Source organism: Bombus affinis, chromosome 6 (assembly GCF_024516045.1).
Source record: "Bombus affinis isolate iyBomAffi1 chromosome 6, iyBomAffi1.2, whole genome shotgun sequence".
Taxonomy (NCBI): Eukaryota; Metazoa; Arthropoda; class Insecta; order Hymenoptera; family Apidae; genus Bombus; species Bombus affinis.
Genome location: NC_066349.1, coordinates 6,422,634 through 6,443,054, shown reverse-complemented (window position 1 = coordinate 6,443,054; position 20,421 = coordinate 6,422,634). Strand labels below are relative to the sequence as shown.

At 29.4% G+C, this 20,421-nt stretch overlaps 2 pseudogenes; both read left to right on the top strand.

Moving 5' to 3' along the window:
• Nucleotides 1-2,005: 2,005 nt before the first annotated feature.
• On the top strand, nt 2,006-7,781 carry LOC126917364 (transcription elongation factor SPT6-like; annotated as a pseudogene).
• A 3,432-nt stretch (nt 7,782-11,213) lies between these two features.
• On the top strand, nt 11,214-16,987 carry LOC126917359 (transcription elongation factor SPT6-like; annotated as a pseudogene).
• The last annotated feature ends 3,434 nt before the right edge of the window (nt 16,988-20,421 follow it).

Here is a 20,421-nt window from a genome sequence, read left to right as displayed (position 1 = left end):
TTTTCCTTCTTTATATGTACATTATGCTCTTTTTATAGAATCTTTTCTGAGGTTTTTTCTACAAATATACAATTTTGATCGAGAAGTGTGTAATATATATGTACATAAAAAAGGAGGAAATTAACAGAAATGATTTAATTTTATATTTAATTTTATATTTAATTTTATATTTCAATTTAGCAAAACAAATTTTATCATGAAAATGTTGTTTTCCTTCTTTATATGTACATTATGCTCTTTTTATAGAATCTTTTCTGAGGTTTTTTCCACAAATGTACAATTTTGATGGAGAAGTGTGTAATATATATGTACATAAAAAAGGAGGAAATTAACAGAAATGATTTTATTTTATATTTAATTTTATATTTCAATTTAGCAAAACAAATTTTATCATGAAAATGTTGTTTTCCTTCTTTATATGTACATTATGCTCTTTTTATAGAATCTTTTCTGAGGTTTTTTCCACAAATGTACAATTTTGATGGAGAAGTGTGTAATATATATGTACATAAAAAAGGAGGAAATTAACAGAAATGATTTAATGCCAATTTTATATTTCAATTTAGCAAAACAAATTTTATCATGAAAATGTTGTTTTCCTTCTTTATATGTACATTATGCTCTTTTTATAGAATCTTTTCTGAGGTTTTTGCTACAAATGTAGAATTTTGATCGAGAAGTGTGTAATATATATATAAATAAAAAAGGAGGAAATTAACAGAAATGATTTAATGCCAATTTTATATTTCAATTTAGCAAAACAAATTTTATCATGAAAATGTTGTTTTCCTTCTTTATATGTACATAATGTTTAAAATATTCTACCTCAATGATATTACATCTTCAAACTATCAATTCTATACAATATATCTGTTTATATTTGCTCAAATATATCATATTACCATTTAGTTCTATTAGGTCATCCCATAAGTTCGTTCCGTTTTTCGAGCGGTTATATATGTCAAGATTGTTTATTTTTCAGGTGCATTGGTCCCTTATTGTCGTATGTTTATAAATCGACACATGAAATGTGTACACAAAAGTCGGCACGAACTTATGTGATGACCTAATATATATTATTCAAACACAGATACTGCCTTAATTCAAAAATATATGTATAAGTTTTATTTGTATAATAATTGACTTACTATCGATATGTTAATCTAAGCACATGTAATTTTGATATGTATTTTATTATAAAATATTAGGAACATTAAACATGTGTTAAATAAGATGTTCGTTCTTTCTTTTCAACCCTTCATAAACTAATGATCATAGTTACAAATGTCATCATTTTGAATTTCAATTTTTAATAATTATTTATTATAAATAACATTAATATATATTTAAGAAATACTTTCAATATATATTAAAAAATCTGATAATGTATAAATAAAATGTATAAATAAAATGTATAAATAAAATAATGTATAAAAAATGTATAAATAAAAATAATCATACTTAGTACACAAAAAAAGCATGATTTTTTGTTTTAAAAATTATTTTATAGTTATAAAGCAGAATATATATGAAACATATACATGCATTTTATTAAATATTTTGCATAATGGTTTGCATAATTGACTGACATTATTTTAATAATGTAAACTGGCTACTTACTATAAAAAAAAATTATTCATAACTCGATCGCAGAGCCGTTACTTACTGCAGCGGCGGATTAAGGAACTATACTACAAAGAAAGTTGCCCCACCAAGAAAGTTTCTGGATGATCACAATACCCATAGACGCGTAGTATTAAACAGCTGTAGCGATCAGTCAGTGCTTCTTGCGCCGTAGTACGATTCTTCCGTCTGTTATTCTGCTTTGTTATATATTTTTTCGAAAAATTCTTATATTTCTAATAGAAAATGGCACATTATTTGGATTTTGAAGCAGAAGAAAGTGAGGTAACTAATAAAATAGTGAAATACGTGCAATTATTTGTGAACATATAATAATTGTGAACATATCTAATGTTTCATAATTTTATAGGAAGAGCAACAACTTGATGTTAAAGAAAAGAAGAAACTTAAAAAATTAGAAGCAATGCAGGACAGTGAGGATGAATATGACGACGAAGGTATGTGAAATTTTTGATACAAAAAAGTATTTAGTTACTGTTTCTTTCAAAGCTTTTTAAGGTCCTAGGAAATACATTATTACTTATACATTAAATATTATTATTTATACATTATATATATTATTTATACATATTATATATATTATTTATACATTATTATATATATATATATATATATTATTTATTCATTATACATTAAATATTAGAGTCAAGATTTATACATCATTAATAATATGTAAATTAATATTTACTGATACTTAGAAACATCTTCCTTTAAATTATATGTATGTTTAATATCTAGAAGATGATGGAGAAGTTCCCGGACTTATTGATGATAGTCCTATCGATGATGACAATGATGGTGAAGATAGCGATGGATCTGCTGATTCTAGAAAACGTAAAAAAAGTGATGATGAAGATTTTGATGATCGTTTAGAAGATGAAGATTATGACCTACTTGAAGAAAATTTAGGAGTTAAAGTTGAAAGGAAACGTCGTTTTAAGCGTTTACGTAAAATACAAGATGAAGAGTCAGAAGTGGAAGAAGAAAAAGAGATAGACGATGGAAGAGATGCTATTGCCAATGAATTGTTTCAAGGTTCTGGAGACGAGGATGAAGAAAGAAGTGAAGTTGACCACAGAGATGAAGTGGAAAGGTATGATGAGGAAGAAAGTGATGACGAAGATGATTTTATTGTGGATGGTGATGGAATACCCATAACCGAAAAGAGAAGAAAGAAAAGACCTACATATACGGATGCTGCATTGCAAGAAGCCCAAGATATTTTTGGCATTGATTTTGATTATAACGAATTTGGGAAATATGAAGAGGATGAGTTTGAAGAGGAAGAAGAGGAAGATGATGAATATAGTCATGATGATGCAGAAGACCGCCCAAGGCGATCAAAAAAACATCTTAAGAGAAAGAGCACAAGGAAAAGTATTTTTGAAGTATATGAACCTAGTGAACTTATACGTGGACACTTCACCGATGTGGACAATGAGATTCGTATTACAGACATTCCTGAACGTATGCAACTTCGCGTTGTTCCCATTATACCTACAGTGGAAGATTCGGATGAATTAGATCTTGAAGCTGAATGGATATATAAACAGGCATTCTGTCAACCAACAATTTCAATACAAGATTCTCATCTAAATGAAGAAGCCAAAGAAAGAGCTAAAAAGGGTCCGCAAACAATCGGCAAAATTAAGAAAGTTTTAGATTTTATGCGTAATCAGAACTTTGAAGTTCCGTTTATTGCATTTTATAGAAAAGAATACGTGTTGCCAGAGTTAAACATCAATGATTTGTGGAAAATTTATAAGTTTGACATAAAATGGTGCCAACTTAAACAAAGAAAAGAAAATTTAGTGAAACTCTTTGAGAAGATGAGGAATTTTCAATTAGATGAGATTATGAAAAATCCAGATGCTCCATTACCTGACAACATACGAGTTATTAAAGACGGTGATATTGAACGACTTAAAAATGCTCAAACTTTTGAAGAATTAAATGATATTTATCGACATTTTATGTTGTATTATAATCAGGATGTGTCATCCATGCAAGAAAGTGCACATAAGAAGAAAAAACAAGCACAAAGGGAAGCTAAATTGAAGAAAAGACAGCAACAACTTGGAGAAGATCTACCTGAAATTGCTGATGTAGAAGATGAAGAAGAAGAAATAGACGAATCATTAAAGCAGCCGATTAGAAAAGGTCCTTACTATATTTGCAGAAAAGCTGGCCTAGACGGATTTATTAAAAAATTTGGTCTCTCACCCGAACATTTTGCTGAAAATCTTCAAGACAATTATCAGCGTCATGAAGTAGATCAAGATCCAATAGAACCTGCAATAGTAGCAAATGATTTTTGTTCTGCAATATTTACAACAAGTGACGAAGTACTTAAAGCTGCACAATTAATGGTTGCGATTCAGTTGGCGCACGAACCATTAGTTCGTAAATGCGTTAGAGAAATGTATATGGAGAGAGCAAAAGTATCCGTAAAACCAACTAAAAAAGGAATAAAGGAGATAGATGAAGGGCATGCCATCTATGGATTAAAATATCTTAAAAATAAACCTGTACGGGATCTTGTTGGTGATCAATTCTTAAAACTAATTGTAGCAGAAGAAGATAAATTAATTACACTTTCCTTTAGTGACGTGATAGAAGGAAATACTAGCAATAATTATATCGATGAAATAAAGCAACTATATTATAGGGACGAATTTAGTAAAAGTGTCCAAGATTGGAATGCATTAAGAACTGGCAGTGTTGAAGTAGCTTTAAATCGGATTATTATACCTCAATTGAAAAAAGAATTGAGATCCAATCTTTTATTAGAAGCAAAAGAATGTGTTATGAAAGCGTGTTGCCGCAAAATGTACAATTGGATAAAAATTGCTCCATATACTTGTGAATTTCCCGATGAAGATGACGAAGATTGGAATACTAGCAAAGGAATTCGTGTGATGGGTTTGGCATATGTGCCTGATCCGTCTCAAGCCGCCTTTGCTTGCATAATTTCTCCAGAAGGAGAATGTACTGATTACCTAAGATTACCGCATTTATTGAAACGTAAAAATAGTTTTATGGAAAGTGAAAAGACATTGAAAAAGGCACAGTTGCTTGGAATTAAAAATTTTATTGCCACAAAGAAACCACATGTTGTGGTAGTAAGTGGTGAATCTAGAGAAGCATTAATGATTGTATCTGATATAAAAGAATGTATAGCTAATCTTGCAAAAGAAGGACAATTTCCTACAATCCAAGTGGAAATATGTGATAATGAACTTACTAAAGTTTATGCAAATAGTAATAGAAGTATATCTGAGTTCAGAGATTATCCAGAATTGTTAAGACAAGCTATATCTTTAGCAAGAAAAATACAAGATCCTCTATTAGAATTCTCTCAGTTGTGTACCATAGATGAAGAAATTCTGTGCCTTAAATATCATCCTTTGCAAGATCAACTTTCTAAAGATGATCTTATAGAAAATTTATATTTGGAATTTATAAATCGTATAAATGAAGTAGGAGTAGATTTAAATAGAGCAGTTCAGCAGCCTTATACAGCAAACCTAGTACAATTTGTATGTGGCTTGGGACCTAGAAAAGCACAGGCTCTGATTAAGATTTTGAAACAAACTAATCAGAGATTAGAAAATAGAACACAGCTTATAACAGCATGTCATATGGGACCTAAAGTGTTTGTCAATTGTGCTGGTTTTATTAAAATTGATACAAATAGTTTAGGAGATAGCACAGAGGCATATGTGGAAGTACTAGATGGCTCGCGTGTACATCCAGAGACATATGAATGGGCAAGAAAAATGGCAGTAGATGCTTTAGAGTATGATGATGAAAATGCAAATCCTGCTGGTGCCCTAGAAGAAATTCTTGAATCACCAGAAAGATTAAAAGATTTAGATTTAGATGCATTTGCAGAAGAGCTTGAAAGACAGTGTTTTGGAAACAAGTGCATTACTCTTTACGATATAAGAGCTGAACTGAATTGTAGATACAAAGATCTCCGTGTACCTTACCAATCTCTAAATACTGAACAATTATTTGATATTTTGACTAAAGAAACTCCGGAAACTTTCTATGTCGGTAAATTAATTTTGGCAACAGTTGTTGGTATAAGCCATAGAAGACCTCGAGGAGATCAATTAGATCAAGCGAATCCTGTTCGAAATGATGAAACCGGATTATGGCAATGCCCATTCTGCTTGAAAAACGATTTTCCAGAATTGTTCGAGGTATGGAATCATTTTGATGCCGGTGCATGTCCGGGGAAAGCAACTGGAATTCGTTTAAGGTTGGATAATGGAATATCTGGATACATTCACGTAAAAAATCTGTCTGATAAACATGTCGCTAGTCCAGAGGAAAGAGTACGTGTCGGACAAGTAATTCATTGTCGTATAATTAAGATCGAAGTAGAACGATTTAGTGTCGAATGTACTAGCAAGACGAGTGATCTTATTGATAAAAATCACGAATGGAGACCTCAGCGAGACGTTTATTATGAAGTAGAGGCAGAAGAAAAAGATATGAAAACAGATGAGGATGCTAAGAAATTACAACAACGACAAACTTATGTAAAACGTCTTATAGTTCATCCTAGTTTCCATAATATAAGTTTTGCAGAAGCTGAAAAGTTAATGCCAACTATGAGGCAAGGGGAAGCAATAATACGACCTAGCAGTAAGGGAGCCGATCATTTGACCGTAACATGGAAAGTTACAGAAAATATTTATCAACATATTGATGTAAGGGAAGAAGGCAAAGAAAATGCATTCTCTTTGGGTCGCAGTTTATGGATTGGCAATGAAGAATTTGAAGATTTGGATGAAATTATCGCTAGACATATTAATCCGATGGCTGCTTATGCTTCGGAACTTTTAGATTTTAAATATTACAAAACAAGCGTAGAAGGCATTAAAGATAAAGCAGAAGAAATTTTGAAGGAACAGAAGAAGCAAAATCCTGGAGGAATACCATATATTGTATCTGCAACTAAGGTATGTTCGAAAATATTTAATATTTGCTTATATTCCTACTTCAAAATTTTTATTTTTCAATTAAATTAATATTTTTTGTTATACATTTTAGAATTATCCTGGAAAATTTTTACTTTCGTATTTACCACGAACTCGTTGCCGTCATGAATATGTTACTGTAATAGCCGATGGATTTCGATTTAGAGATCAAATGTTTAATAGAATAAATGACTTGTTCCGCTGGTTCAAAGAACACTTTAGAGATCCTATGCCAGGACAAGCTACACCTGGTACTCCACATGGAACTATGACTTCCAGAACACCATACAATGGTACTCCAGGAGTGAATGGTAAGTTTCATATTACTAAGAATTTGGATCCTATAATAATTTTTATTCTACTGAAATTAACTTCCTTTTTGTCTGTTTCTTTTTTTTCAGGAGTGAATGCAGATACAATACAGAGGGTAGCACAGAATATGCCACACGACATGTTACATTCACTCTCGAAAGTAGCAAATCAAACTCCACATCATTATCCACCATACACTCCAGGAGCTGCTAGTGTTAATAATTATGGAATGTATGGAAGTACGCCTTATACGCCTTCCGGCCAAACTCCGTTTATGACCCCCTATCATACACCACACCACACGCCTCATCATCCACAAACACCCAGCCACTCTCAAGGACCATTCTTACAACCAATTCCTCCAGCAATGAATTCAAATTCACATACAACTGCAAGATCACATAGATCTGTCACTAGTACATCTAATGCAACGAATTGGACAAAAGCGGCGGAAGCATGGGCTCGATCAAAGCAATCTTCTAATTCATTTTCTAATTATAATAATACTACTCCAAGATATGATGAATCTAGAAAAACGCCACGAAATCAAGAAGATCAAAATGGGAGAGCAACTCCGCGCAATAGAACCCCATCTGCACGTACTCCGTCTTATAAATCTCCTAGAGAAACTCCATTTACAAATTCTAGTCCCCGGAGTATGTCTAAGTGGAGATGGTACTCCCCTATATGATGAAAGTTGATAATCATACGTTTTACATGTATATGTAGCTAGAACAATTGGTTATTTGAAACAATACTCTATCGAATAGAGTATACTCTATTAACAAAAGAAAAAGAGTAAATTGAACCATAAATGTGTATGGTTTCATTTTCTGTTAATTGGCACAAAGCATTTTCTATATCAAATATGTATTACTAGTACAAATTATGCACTTTTTATAGAATCTTTTCTGAGGTTTTTGCTACAAATGTACAATTTTGATCGAGAAGTGTGTAATATATATGTACATAAAAAAGGAGGAAATTAACAGAAATGATTTAATTTTATATTTAACTTTATATTTCAATTTAGCAAAACAAATTTTATCATGAAAATGTTGTTTTCCTTCTTTATATGTACATTATGCTCTTTTTATAGAATCTTTTCTGAGGTTTTTTCTACAAATGTACAATTTTGATTGAGAAGTGTGTAATATATATGTACATAAAAAAGGAGGAAATTAACAGAAATGATTTTATTTTATATTTAATTTTATATTTCAATTTAGCAAAACAAATTTTATCATGAAAATGTTGTTTTCCTTCTTTATATGTACATTATGCTCTTTTTATAGAATCTTTTCTGAGGTTTTTTCTACAAATGTACAATTTTGATCGAGAAGTGTGTAATATATATGTACATAAAAAAGGAGGAAATTAACAGAAATGATTTAATTTTATATTTAATTTTATATTTAATTTTATATTTCAATTTAGCAAAACAAATTTTATCATGAAAATGTTGTTTTCCTTCTTTATATGTACATTATGCTCTTTTTATAGAATCTTTTCTGAGGTTTTTTCCACAAATGTACAATTTTGATGGAGAAGTGTGTAATATATATGTACATAAAAAAGGAGGAAATTAACAGAAATGATTTTATTTTATATTTAATTTTATATTTCAATTTAGCAAAACAAATTTTATCATGAAAATGTTGTTTTCCTTCTTTATATGTACATTATGCTCTTTTTATAGAATCTTTTCTGAGGTTTTTTCTACAAATGTACAATTTTGATCGAGAAGTGTGTAATATATATGTACATAAAAAAGGAGGAAATTAACAGAAATGATTTAATTTTATATTTAACTTTATATTTCAATTTAGCAAAACAAATTTTATCATGAAAATGTTGTTTTCCTTCTTTATATGTACATTATGCTCTTTTTATAGAATCTTTTCTGAGGTTTTTTCCACAAATGTACAATTTTGATGGAGAAGTGTGTAATATATATGTACATAAAAAAGGAGGAAATTAACAGAAATGATTTTATTTTATATTTAATTTTATATTTCAATTTAGCAAAACAAATTTTATCATGAAAATGTTGTTTTCCTTCTTTATATGTACATTATGCTCTTTTTATAGAATCTTTTCTGAGGTTTTTTCTACAAATGTACAATTTTGATCGAGAAGTGTGTAATATATATGTACATAAAAAAGGAGGAAATTAACAGAAATGATTTAATTTTATATTTAACTTTATATTTCAATTTAGCAAAACAAATTTTATCATGAAAATGTTGTTTTCCTTCTTTATATGTACATTATGCTCTTTTTATAGAATCTTTTCTGAGGTTTTTTCCACAAATGTACAATTTTGATGGAAAAGTGTGTAATATATATGTACATAAAAAAGGAGGAAATTAACAGAAATGATTTAATTTTATATTTAATTTTATATTTAATTTTATATTTAATTTTATATTTCAATTTAGCAAAACAAATTTTATCATGAAAATGTTGTTTTCCTTCTTTATATGTACATTATGCTCTTTTTATAGAATCTTTTCTGAGGTTTTTGCTACAAATGTACAATTTTGATCGAGAAGTGTGTAATATATATGTACATAAAAAAGGAGGAAATTAACAGAAATGATTTAATTTTATATTTAATTTTATATTTCAATTTAGCAAAACAAATTTTATCATGAAAATGTTGTTTTCCTTCTTTATATGTACATTATGCTCTTTTTATAGAATCTTTTCTGAGGTTTTTTCTACAAATGTACAATTTTGATCGAGAAGTGTGTAATATATATGTAAATAAAAAAGGAGGAAATTAACAGAAATGATTTAATGCCAATTTTATATTTCAATTTAGCAAAACAAATTTTATCATGAAAATGTTGTTTTCCTTCTTTATATGTACATTATGCTCTTTTTATAGAATCTTTTCTGAGGTTTTTGCTACAAATGTAGAATTTTGATCGAGAAGTGTGTAATATATATATAAATAAAAAAGGAGGAAATTAACAGAAATGATTTAATGCCAATTTTATATTTCAATTTAGCAAAACAAATTTTATCATGAAAATGTTGTTTTCCTTCTTTATATGTACATAATGTTTAAAATATTCTACCTCAATGATATTACATCTTCAAACTATCAATTCTATACAATATATCTGTTTATATTTGCTCAAATATATCATATTACCATTTAGTTCTATTAGGTCATCCCATAAGTTCGTTCCGTTTTTCGAGCGGTTATATATGTCAAGATTGTTTATTTTTCAGGTGCATTGGTCCCTTATTGTCGTATGTTTATAAATCGACACATGAAATGTGTACACAAAAGTCGGCACGAACTTATGTGATGACCTAATATATATTATTCAAACACAGATACTGCCTTAATTCAAAAATATATGTATAAGTTTTATTTGTATAATAATTGACTTACTATCGATATGTTAATCTAAGCACATGTAATTTTGATATGTATTTTATTATAAAATATTAGGAACATTAAACATGTGTTAAATAAGATGTTCGTTCTTTCTTTTCAACCCTTCATAAACTAATGATCATAGTTACAAATGTCATCATTTTGAATTTCAATTTTTAATAATTATTTATTATAAATAACATTAATATATATTTAAGAAATACTTTCAATATATATTAAAAAATCTGATAATGTATAAATAAAATGTATAAATAAAATGTATAAATAAAATAATGTATAAAAAATGTATAAATAAAAATAATCATACTTAGTACACAAAAAAAGCATGATTTTTTGTTTTAAAAATTATTTTATAGTTATAAAGCAGAATATATATGAAACATATACATGCATTTTATTAAATATTTTGCATAATGGTTTGCATAATTGACTGACATTATTTTAATAATGTAAACTGGCTACTTACTATAAAAAAAAATTATTCATAACTCGATCGCAGAGCCGTTACTTACTGCAGCGGCGGATTAAGGAACTATACTACAAAGAAAGTTGCCCCACCAAGAAAGTTTCTGGATGATCACAATACCCATAGACGCGTAGTATTAAACAGCTGTAGCGATCAGTCAGTGCTTCTTGCGCCGTAGTACGATTCTTCCGTCTGTTATTCTGCTTTGTTATATATTTTTTCGAAAAATTCTTATATTTCTAATAGAAAATGGCACATTATTTGGATTTTGAAGCAGAAGAAAGTGAGGTAACTAATAAAATAGTGAAATACGTGCAATTATTTGTGAACATATAATAATTGTGAACATATCTAATGTTTCATAATTTTATAGGAAGAGCAACAACTTGATGTTAAAGAAAAGAAGAAACTTAAAAAATTAGAAGCAATGCAGGACAGTGAGGATGAATATGACGACGAAGGTATGTGAAATTTTTGATACAAAAAAGTATTTAGTTACTGTTTCTTTCAAAGCTTTTTAAGGTCCTAGGAAATACATTATTACTTATACATTAAATATTATTATTTATACATTATATATATTATTTATACATATTATATATATTATTTATACATTATTATATATATATATATATATTATTTATTCATTATACATTAAATATTAGAGTCAAGATTTATACATCATTAATAATATGTAAATTAATATTTACTGATACTTAGAAACATCTTCCTTTAAATTATATGTATGTTTAATATCTAGAAGATGATGGAGAAGTTCCCGGACTTATTGATGATAGTCCTATCGATGATGACAATGATGGTGAAGATAGTGATGGATCTGCTGATTCTAGAAAACGTAAAAAAAGTGATGATGAAGATTTTGATGATCGTTTAGAAGATGAAGATTATGACCTACTTGAAGAAAATTTAGGAGTTAAAGTTGAAAGGAAACGTCGTTTTAAGCGTTTACGTAAAATACAAGATGAAGAGTCAGAAGTGGAAGAAGAAAAAGAGATAGACGATGGAAGAGATGCTATTGCCAATGAATTGTTTCAAGGTTCTGGAGACGAGGATGAAGAAAGAAGTGAAGTTGACCACAGAGATGAAGTGGAAAGGTATGATGAGGAAGAAAGTGATGACGAAGATGATTTTATTGTGGATGGTGATGGAATACCCATAACCGAAAAGAGAAGAAAGAAAAGACCTACATATACGGATGCTGCATTGCAAGAAGCCCAAGATATTTTTGGCATTGATTTTGATTATAACGAATTTGGGAAATATGAAGAGGATGAGTTTGAAGAGGAAGAAGAGGAAGATGATGAATATAGTCATGATGATGCAGAAGACCGCCCATGGCGATCAAAAAAACATCTTAAGAGAAAGAGCACAAGGAAAAGTATTTTTGAAGTATATGAACCTAGTGAACTTATACGTGGACACTTCACCGATGTGGACAATGAGATTCGTATTACAGACATTCCTGAACGTATGCAACTTCGCGTTGTTCCCATTATACCTACAGTGGAAGATTCGGATGAATTAGATCTTGAAGCTGAATGGATATATAAACAGGCATTCTGTCAACCAACAATTTCAATACAAGATTCTCATCTAAATGAAGAAGCCAAAGAAAGAGCTAAAAAGGGTCCGCAAACAATCGGCAAAATTAAGAAAGTTTTAGATTTTATGCGTAATCAGAACTTTGAAGTTCCGTTTATTGCATTTTATAGAAAAGAATACGTGTTGCCAGAGTTAAACATCAATGATTTGTGGAAAATTTATAAGTTTGACATAAAATGGTGCCAACTTAAACAAAGAAAAGAAAATTTAGTGAAACTCTTTGAGAAGATGAGGAATTTTCAATTAGATGAGATTATGAAAAATCCAGATGCTCCATTACCTGACAACATACGAGTTATTAAAGACGGTGATATTGAACGACTTAAAAATGCTCAAACTTTTGAAGAATTAAATGATATTTATCGACATTTTATGTTGTATTATAATCAGGATGTGTCATCCATGCAAGAAAGTGCACATAAGAAGAAAAAACAAGCACAAAGGGAAGCTAAATTGAAGAAAAGACAGCAACAACTTGGAGAAGATCTACCTGAAATTGCTGATGTAGAAGATGAAGAAGAAGAAATAGACGAATCATTAAAGCAGCCGATTAGAAAAGGTCCTTACTATATTTGCAGAAAAGCTGGCCTAGACGGATTTATTAAAAAATTTGGTCTCTCACCCGAACATTTTGCTGAAAATCTTCAAGACAATTATCAGCGTCATGAAGTAGATCAAGATCCAATAGAACCTGCAATAGTAGCAAATGATTTTTGTTCTGCAATATTTACAACAAGTGACGAAGTACTTAAAGCTGCACAATTAATGGTTGCGATTCAGTTGGCGCACGAACCATTAGTTCGTAAATGCGTTAGAGAAATGTATATGGAGAGAGCAAAAGTATCCGTAAAACCAACTAAAAAAGGAATAAAGGAGATAGATGAAGGGCATGCCATCTATGGATTAAAATATCTTAAAAATAAACCTGTACGGGATCTTGTTGGTGATCAATTCTTAAAACTAATTGTAGCAGAAGAAGATAAATTAATTACACTTTCCTTTAGTGACGTGATAGAAGGAAATACTAGCAATAATTATATCGATGAAATAAAGCAACTATATTATAGGGACGAATTTAGTAAAAGTGTCCAAGATTGGAATGCATTAAGAACTGGCAGTGTTGAAGTAGCTTTAAATCGGATTATTATACCTCAATTGAAAAAAGAATTGAGATCCAATCTTTTATTAGAAGCAAAAGAATGTGTTATGAAAGCGTGTTGCCGCAAAATGTACAATTGGATAAAAATTGCTCCATATACTTGTGAATTTCCCGATGAAGATGACGAAGATTGGAATACTAGCAAAGGAATTCGTGTGATGGGTTTGGCATATGTGCCTGATCCGTCTCAAGCCGCCTTTGCTTGCATAATTTCTCCAGAAGGAGAATGTACTGATTACCTAAGATTACCGCATTTATTGAAACGTAAAAATAGTTTTATGGAAAGTGAAAAGACATTGAAAAAGGCACAGTTGCTTGGAATTAAAAATTTTATTGCCACAAAGAAACCACATGTTGTGGTAGTAAGTGGTGAATCTAGAGAAGCATTAATGATTGTATCTGATATAAAAGAATGTATAGCTAATCTTGCAAAAGAAGGACAATTTCCTACAATCCAAGTGGAAATATGTGATAATGAACTTACTAAAGTTTATGCAAATAGTAATAGAAGTATATCTGAGTTCAGAGATTATCCAGAATTGTTAAGACAAGCTATATCTTTAGCAAGAAAAATACAAGATCCTCTATTAGAATTCTCTCAGTTGTGTACCATAGATGAAGAAATTCTGTGCCTTAAATATCATCCTTTGCAAGATCAACTTTCTAAAGATGATCTTATAGAAAATTTATATTTGGAATTTATAAATCGTATAAATGAAGTAGGAGTAGATTTAAATAGAGCAGTTCAGCAGCCTTATACAGCAAACCTAGTACAATTTGTATGTGGCTTGGGACCTAGAAAAGCACAGGCTCTGATTAAGATTTTGAAACAAACTAATCAGAGATTAGAAAATAGAACACAGCTTATAACAGCATGTCATATGGGACCTAAAGTGTTTGTCAATTGTGCTGGTTTTATTAAAATTGATACAAATAGTTTAGGAGATAGCACAGAGGCATATGTGGAAGTACTAGATGGCTCGCGTGTACATCCAGAGACATATGAATGGGCAAGAAAAATGGCAGTAGATGCTTTAGAGTATGATGATGAAAATGCAAATCCTGCTGGTGCCCTAGAAGAAATTCTTGAATCACCAGAAAGATTAAAAGATTTAGATTTAGATGCATTTGCAGAAGAGCTTGAAAGACAGTGTTTTGGAAACAAGTGCATTACTCTTTACGATATAAGAGCTGAACTGAATTGTAGATACAAAGATCTCCGTGTACCTTACCAATCTCTAAATACTGAACAATTATTTGATATTTTGACTAAAGAAACTCCGGAAACTTTCTATGTCGGTAAATTAATTTTGGCAACAGTTGTTGGTATAAGCCATAGAAGACCTCGAGGAGATCAATTAGATCAAGCGAATCCTGTTCGAAATGATGAAACCGGATTATGGCAATGCCCATTCTGCTTGAAAAACGATTTTCCAGAATTGTTCGAGGTATGGAATCATTTTGATGCCGGTGCATGTCCGGGGAAAGCAACTGGAATTCGTTTAAGGTTGGATAATGGAATATCTGGATACATTCACGTAAAAAATCTGTCTGATAAACATGTCGCTAGTCCAGAGGAAAGAGTACGTGTCGGACAAGTAATTCATTGTCGTATAATTAAGATCGAAGTAGAACGATTTAGTGTCGAATGTACTAGCAAGACGAGTGATCTTATTGATAAAAATCACGAATGGAGACCTCAGCGAGACGTTTATTATGAAGTAGAGGCAGAAGAAAAAGATATGAAAACAGATGAGGATGCTAAGAAATTACAACAACGACAAACTTATGTAAAACGTCTTATAGTTCATCCTAGTTTCCATAATATAAGTTTTGCAGAAGCTGAAAAGTTAATGCCAACTATGAGGCAAGGGGAAGCAATAATACGACCTAGCAGTAAGGGAGCCGATCATTTGACCGTAACATGGAAAGTTACAGAAAATATTTATCAACATATTGATGTAAGGGAAGAAGGCAAAGAAAATGCATTCTCTTTGGGTCGCAGTTTATGGATTGGCAATGAAGAATTTGAAGATTTGGATGAAATTATCGCTAGACATATTAATCCGATGGCTGCTTATGCTTCGGAACTTTTAGATTTTAAATATTACAAAACAAGCGTAGAAGGCATTAAAGATAAAGCAGAAGAAATTTTGAAGGAACAGAAGAAGCAAAATCCTGGAGGAATACCATATATTGTATCTGCAACTAAGGTATGTTCGAAAATATTTAATATTTGCTTATATTCCTACTTCAAAATTTTTATTTTTCAATTAAATTAATATTTTTTGTTATACATTTTAGAATTATCCTGGAAAATTTTTACTTTCGTATTTACCACGAACTCGTTGCCGTCATGAATATGTTACTGTAATAGCCGATGGATTTCGATTTAGAGATCAAATGTTTAATAGAATAAATGACTTGTTCCGCTGGTTCAAAGAACACTTTAGAGATCCTATGCCAGGACAAGCTACACCTGGTACTCCACATGGAACTATGACTTCCAGAACACCATACAATGGTACTCCAGGAGTGAATGGTAAGTTTCATATTACTAAGAATTTGGATCCTATAATAATTTTTATTCTACTGAAATTAACTTCCTTTTTGTCTGTTTCTTTTTTTTCAGGAGTGAATGCAGATACAATACAGAGGGTAGCACAGAATATGCCACACGACATGTTACATTCACTCTCGAAAGTAGCAAATCAAACTCCACATCATTATCCACCATACACTCCAGGAGCTGCTAGTGTTAATAATTATGGAATGTATGGAAGTACGCCTTATACGCCTTCCGGCCAAACTCCGTTTATGACCCCCTATCATACACCACACCACACGCCTCATCATCCACAAACACCCAGCCACTCTCAAGGACCATTCTTACAACCAATTCCTCCAGCAATGAATTCAAATTCACATACAACTGCAAGATCACATAGATCTGTCACTAGTACATCTAATGCAACGAATTGGACAAAAGCGGCGGAAGCATGGGCTCGATCAAAGCAATCTTCTAATTCATTTTCTAATTATAATAATACTACTCCAAGATATGATGAATCTAGAAAAACGCCACGAAATCAAGAAGATCAAAATGGGAGAGCAACTCCGCGCAATAGAACCCCATCTGCACGTACTCCGTCTTATAAATCTCCTAGAGAAACTCCATTTACAAATTCTAGTCCCCGGAGTATGTCTAAGTGGAGATGGTACTCCCCTATATGATGAAAGTTGATAATCATACGTTTTACATGTATATGTAGCTAGAACAATTGGTTATTTGAAACAATACTCTATCGAATAGAGTATACTCTATTAACAAAAGAAAAAGAGTAAATTGAACCATAAATGTGTATGGTTTCATTTTCTGTTAATTGGCACAAAGCATTTTCTATATCAAATATGTATTACTAGTACAAATTATGCACTTTTTATAGAATCTTTTCTGAGGTTTTTGCTACAAATGTACAATTTTGATCGAGAAGTGTGTAATATATATGTACATAAAAAAGGAGGAAATTAACAGAAATGATTTAATTTTATATTTAACTTTATATTTCAATTTAGCAAAACAAATTTTATCATGAAAATGTTGTTTTCCTTCTTTATATGTACATTATGCTCTTTTTATAGAATCTTTTCTGAGGTTTTTTCTACAAATGTACAATTTTGATTGAGAAGTGTGTAATATATATGTACATAAAAAAGGAGGAAATTAACAGAAATGATTTTATTTTATATTTAATTTTATATTTCAATTTAGCAAAACAAATTTTATCATGAAAATGTTGTTTTCCTTCTTTATATGTACATTATGCTCTTTTTATAGAATCTTTTCTGAGGTTTTTTCTACAAATGTACAATTTTGATCGAGAAGTGTGTAATATATATGTACATAAAAAAGGAGGAAATTAACAGAAATGATTTAATTTTATATTTAATTTTATATTTAATTTTATATTTCAATTTAGCAAAACAAATTTTATCATGAAAATGTTGTTTTCCTTCTTTATATGTACATTATGCTCTTTTTATAGAATCTTTTCTGAGGTTTTTTCCACAAATGTACAATTTTGATGGAGAAGTGTGTAATATATATGTACATAAAAAAGGAGGAAATTAACAGAAATGATTTTATTTTATATTTAATTTTATATTTCAATTTAGCAAAACAAATTTTATCATGAAAATGTTGTTTTCCTTCTTTATATGTACATTATGCTCTTTTTATAGAATCTTTTCTGAGGTTTTTTCTACAAATGTACAATTTTGATCGAGAAGTGTGTAATATATATGTACATAAAAAAGGAGGAAATTAACAGAAATGATTTAATTTTATATTTAACTTTATATTTCAATTTAGCAAAACAAATTTTATCATGAAAATGTTGTTTTCCTTCTTTATATGTACATTATGCTCTTTTTATAGAATCTTTTCTGAGGTTTTTTCCACAAATGTACAATTTTGATGGAGAAGTGTGTAATATATATGTACATAAAAAAGGAGGAAATTAACAGAAATGATTTTATTTTATATTTAATTTTATATTTCAATTTAGCAAAACAAATTTTATCATGAAAATGTTGTTTTCCTTCTTTATATGTACATTATGCTCTTTTTATAGAATCTTTTCTGAGGTTTTTTCTACAAATGTACAATTTTGATCGAGAAGTGTGTAATATATATGTACATAAAAAAGGAGGAAATTAACAGAAATGATTTAATTTTATATTTAACTTTATATTTCAATTTAGCAAAACAAATTTTATCATGAAAATGTTGTTTTCCTTCTTTATATGTACATTATGCTCTTTTTATAGAATCTTTTCTGAGGTTTTTTCCACAAATGTACAATTTTGATGGAAAAGTGTGTAATATATATGTACATAAAAAAGGAGGAAATTAACAGAAATGATTTAATTTTATATTTAATTTTATATTTAATTTTATATTTAATTTTATATTTCAATTTAGCAAAACAAATTTTATCATGAAAATGTTGTTTTCCTTCTTTATATGTACATTATGCTCTTTTTATAGAATCTTTTCTGAGGTTTTTGCTACAAATGTACAATTTTGATCGAGAAGTGTGTAATATATATGTACATAAAAAAGGAGGAAATTAACAGAAATGATTTAATTTTATATTTAATTTTATATTTCAATTTAGCAAAACAAATTTTATCATGAAAATGTTGTTTTCCTTCTTTATATGTACATTATGCTCTTTTTATAGAATCTTTTCTGAGGTTTTTTCTACAAATGTACAATTTTGATCGAGAAGTGTGTAATATATATGTAAATAAAAAAGGAGGAAATTAACAGAAATGATTTAATGCCAATTTTATATTTCAATTTAGCAAAACAAATTTTATCATGAAAATGTTGTTTTCCTTCTTTATATGTACATTATGCTCTTTTTATAGAATCTTTTCTGAGGTTTTTGCTACAAATGTAGAATTTTGATCGAGAAGTGTGTAATATATATATAAATAAAAAAGGAGGAAATTAACAGAAATGATTTAATGCCAATTTTATATTTCAATTTAGCAAAACAAATTTTATCATGAAAATGTTGTTTTCCTTCTTTATATGTACATAATGTTTAAAATATTCTACCTCAATGATATTACATCTTCAAACTATCAATTCTATACAATATATCTGTTTATATTTGCTCAAATATATCATATTACCATTTAGTTCTATTAGGTCATCCCATAAGTTCGTTCCGTTTTTCGAGCGGTTATATATGTTAAGATTGTTTATTTTTCAAGTGCATTGGTCCCTTATTGTCGTATGTTTATAAATCGACACATGAAATGTGTACACAAAAGTCGGCACGAACTTATGTGATGACCTAATATATATTATTCAAACACAGATACTGCCTTAATTCAAAAATATATGTATAAGTTTTATTTGTATAATAATTGACTTACTATCGATATGTTAATCTAAGCACGTGTAATTTTGATATGTATTTTATTATAAAATATTAGGAACATTAAACATGTGTTAAATAAGATGTTCGTTCTTTCTTTTCAACCCTTCATAAACTAATGATCATAGTTACAAATGTCATCATTTTGAATTTCAATTTTTAATAATTATTTATTATAAATAACAATAATATATATTTAAGAAATACTTTCAATATATATTAAAAAATCTGATAATGTATAAATAAAATGTATAAATAAAATGTATAAATAAAATAATGTATAAATAATGTATAAATAAATAATGTATAAATAAAAATAATCATACTTAGTACACAAAAAAAGCATGTTTTTTTGTTTTAAAAATTATTTTATAGTTATAAAGCAGAATATATATGAAACATATACATGCATTTTATTAAATATTTTGCATAATGGTTTGCATAATTGACTGACATTATTTTAATAATGTAAACTGGCTACTTACTATAAAAAAAAATTATTCATAACTCGATCGCAGAGCCGTTACTTACTGCAGCGGCGGATTAAGGAACTATACTACAAAGAAAGTTGCCCCACCAAGAAAGTTTCTGGACGATCACAATACCCATAGACGCGTAGTATTAAACAGCTGTAGCGATCAGTCAGTGCTTCTTGCGCCGTAGTACGATTCTTCCGTCTGTTATTCTGCTTTGTTATATATTTTTTCGAAAAATTCTTATATTTCTAATAGAAGATGGCACATTATTTGGATTTTGAAGCAGAAGAAAGTGAGGTAACTAATAAAATAGTGAAATACGTGCAATTATTTGTGAACATATAATAATTGTGAACATATCTAATGTTTCATAATTTTATA